General features: G+C 43.9%; 1 protein-coding gene across 1 annotated transcript in view; it reads right to left on the bottom strand.

The window, feature by feature from the left end:
• Positions 1-362, bottom strand: part of LOC119409210 (tropomyosin alpha-4 chain) — a 44342-nt gene extending 43980 nt beyond the window's left edge. Inside the window, exon 1 of the mRNA XM_037676048.1 lies at positions 118-362. The gene's annotated coding sequence lies outside the window, so the exon portion shown is untranslated. The remainder of the gene's footprint in view (positions 1-117) is intronic.
• Positions 363-4028: the final 3666 nt, after the last annotated feature.

Raw genomic sequence — 4028 nt, 5'->3', positions numbered from 1 at the left:
GTTAGCTGATAGCGCTAAATACTTGTTGTTAGCTCTTATTAGCTGATAGCGCTAAATACTTGTCGTTAGCTCTTATTAGCTGATGCTAGCTGTCAGGTGGACCTGTGGGTGACTCACCTGTGTCACTCTCGTCTGCAGAAACTTCCTGAGCTCGCGCCTCACCCGACAGTTAGCAGATCGCGGCTAACAGAGCTCGTAACTTATGGAATCAAAAACACTTTAAACTACAATGCGCGGACCGATGTCTTCACTGAAATGTCCAAAACCTGGTCCTGGTTTTAGTTCAGTTCCTGGTGTCCGTCCTGTTATTATTCACCTTCTTCTTCAGCCAACACCTATTTCCGGGTTAAGTTCCCTCCACAGGAAATGACGTCATTAAATGTTACCAAAATATATACTCAATAATCCAGGTATAAAATCCAACAATGTTTAGTCAGGTCATCTGGACGGTTTCATTTTTGTGCTGAGACGTTTCGTCCCTTGGTCTGTCCGTTCTTCATACATCGTCAAATGTTCACACGCGTAGCACAAACTGACGGCTGCAGACAAAATCGGAAGGCGTATCTGGAAGACCACATCTGATTGGACGATAGTAAAATGAGCGTATCTAGAAGACCACACCTGATTGGACGATTAAAAAATAGGCGTGTCTGGCGAGCCGCATCTAATTGGACAAAAAAAACAAGGCGTTACTGGAGCAAAAAAAAAAAAACGTCCGTTTTGGTTGTTGAATAATGTGAAAATAGTTACAATCAATTCATAAATAAAGAAATATAAAGTAACCAAAATAACAATGACACTTAAACTGGCTTTGGGACAAAGGATATTTCCTTCAACTTCACGTTGTTGCAGATGAGTGATTGTCAATTTCTGTAAGATTTCTGCCATGAGCAGGTATTTCTGTTTACTGGTTAACTTCCTCAGCTGTCACAGGTTTTAAGGGTCAATCCTACTCCATGTTTCAACTCCTTTCATAGATCAGATCTCATAGAAGAACTTCTAAAGAGCAAATTTTGTTTTTAGCTTTTGTTTTGGGCCATTATCTCGTTACAGAACTCATGTTCTTTAATTGAGACCATTGAAAATAGGAGCAGGTTTCTCTTCAGATGCTTCAGATTTCATTGTACCCAGACCAGACTCAACCAACCTGTGTCAGGTGCAGCTACAACCCAAGGACAAAAGAGAATTTTCTTGTGTTTGACAGCAGATATAACGCTGTTTCTTACAAACCTTAAATTTTTGAAAAAAGAGCTGACGTAGCCAGTTTTGTCTCATTTGTTCATGTGACAATGTTTCAGATTTTCCCACATTAAAGAAAGGAGCAGCCAAAAACAAACAAACATAAAAGTAGAAAACAAGCACAATTAGGAGTCCGTACATAACCAGACTTTTGGCCCTCACACCTATACCCATTTGCTTATGCTGCATGATGAGATCAGGTTTATCCATATTTTAGAAATTAAATGTAGCTTAGTCGACAAAACAATACAAATGAAGACTGTCTGTCTTGAAAAAAAACGAGCCCTGCCCTTCACAGAGTGTCGTGATGGAGCAAAAATTTAAAGCCCTCTGAACTTTGTGGTGGATTTGTATTACAGTGCCAGTTAACCTTTGAGAGAGCTCCTCTCCGTTACTCCACTGATGTAGCCAAAATCTCCTTTTTTATAAATCAGTTGAAAGGAGATGCATTACGTTGGGCACATGTGTCCACTCACCCCCTCAGCTCACTAACGTTCTCTCTCTTTTTAGAAGAATTTATCCGTGGGTTTGATCAACCTCTGCAAAAGACGGAAGCAGTGAAGCAATTACTCATCCTCAGACAAGGAGGACGCTCAGTGACGGCTCACTCTTTAGAGTTTCGTATCACCGCTGCTCAGACTGGATGGGGGGAACCCGCACTGAGAGGTATATTTTTACATTCATTGTCCAACCGCATTCGAGACCAGCTGGCAGCTCGAGAGGAACCCGAGACTCTTGATGAATTACTACATCTTGCTGCCCATATCGACAGTCAGCTGCAAGAGAGAAGGTGGGAGAAAGACGACTCCCAGTGCTCCCCCACTTCCGGGTTCCGCTCAAGTAAAAGAAACTACATGTCCCAGATATCCTGATGCATGTTCAATAATCCAGGTAGAAAAATCTAAAAAAGTTAAATCTGGTCCTCTGGTGCATTCCTGTTGAGGATGCAGTAGAGGTGGTCAGTTTAAAATTAAAATCAGACACCACTCTGCGCAGCAGGACCACGCTTTCCACAGAACAACTGTGTCAACTCTTGAAACTGTGCCTGCAGTCAACCTACTTCACATATGGGGAGCAATATTATAGGCAGAAACATGGGTGTGCTATGGGGTCTCCAGTTTCTCCTATTGTTGCCAACCTGTACATGGAGGAGGTAGAAAAGAGAGCCTTGACGTCCTTTTCAGGGACACCACCAGAAGCAGAAAAACTCTTACGTCCGTATGCTCTTTGTGGACTTCACATCCGCCTTCAACACCATGATCCCCCAAACCCTGATGGACAAACTATCCACACTAGGACTAAGCCCCTCCATTTGCAACTGGGTACTAGACTTTTTAACAAACAGACCACAGTTAGTGAGGATCCACAACCTCTCCTCCTCCACCATAACCCTCAGCACTGGCTCTCCTCAGGGATGTGTGTTGAGCCCCCTCCTGTTTACTCTGCTCACATATGATTGTGCAGCTACCCATCCAGGCTGTCACATTGTAAAGTTTGCAGATGATACAGCGGTGGTGGGATGCATCACAAACAATGATGAGTCCAGCTACAGGCAGGAGGTGGAACACCTGGAGAGCTGGTGCAAAGAGAATAACCTTCACATCAATGTGAAGAAGACAAAGGAGATGATTGTGGACTTCAGAAGGAACAAAAACACCTACACCCCCCTGAACATAAGAGGATCTGCGGTGGAAGTGGTCTCCAGCTACAAGTACTTGGGTGTACACATGAATGACAACCTCAGCTGGAGCAACAACACCACCAGCCTGATCAAGAAAGCTCATCAGAGACTCTACTTCCTCAGACGGCTGAGGCGAGCTGGTCTGGGAAGCTCAGTCCTCACCTCCTTCTACAGGTGTGCAGTGGAGAGCATCCTGTGCTCGAGCATCAACGTGTGGCATGGAGGCTGCACAGCTGCAGAAAGAAAAGCTTTGCAGAGAGTGGTGAAGGCTGCACAGAAATCTGTTGGAGTCAGCCTCCCCACCATCACAGACATCTACACCTCCAGATGCAGGAAGAGGGCCACCTGCATCATGAAGGACCCCACCCACCCAGCACACACACTTTTTGCCCCACTCCCCTCAGGAAGGAGGTTAAGGAGCATTAAGTGTAGAACCACTAGACTGAGGAACAGCTTCTACCCTGAGGCTGTTAGACTCATGAATCTCTAACTAGAATAATCACTGTGAAAAACCATATCATGTTGCTGCTGATCTGTTTCATGTTGCTGCTGATCTGTTTCAATGTTGATGTGTTCATGCGTGCACATCTGCTCACAGACTCATGTTCATGTTTGTGGTGATGTTCAATGTTTTATGTTATGAGTGCTTAGTGTATATTTAGTTGATGTTTTTCTTAGTTCATATCTTAGATGTTATTACTGTTTTTCTTATACATTTTATTGTTGGATGTAACTGGGACCCCGTGTACATAATTTCGCTCCACCACATGTACCACATGAGGTGCGAATGACAATAAAGAAACTCTGACTCTGACTCTGACTGACCAAGTCATTGGTTCAGGTATGTTGACGACACCTGGGTTAAAATCAAATGTCAGGAAGTCCAACATTTTACTGACCACATCAACTCTGTGGATAAATACATCAAGTTCACACGAGAAGATGTAAAAAATGGCAAGTTGGTTTTCTTGGACTGTGAGGTCTCAGTCTCTGATAGAGGACATTTGCAAACTGAGGTGTACCGCAAACCCACCCACACAGACCAGTATTTGCAGTTTGACTCCCATCACCCTTTGGAGCACAAGTTAGGAGTCATCAGGACTCTGTA

This window comes from Nematolebias whitei, chromosome 5 (genome assembly GCF_014905685.2).
Source record: "Nematolebias whitei isolate Nwh7 chromosome 5, NemWhi1, whole genome shotgun sequence".
NCBI classification, from domain to species: Eukaryota; Metazoa; Chordata; class Actinopteri; order Cyprinodontiformes; family Rivulidae; genus Nematolebias; species Nematolebias whitei.
The sequence above is the reverse complement of the archived record's forward strand: the minus strand, read 5'-3'. Positions and strand labels throughout refer to the sequence as shown.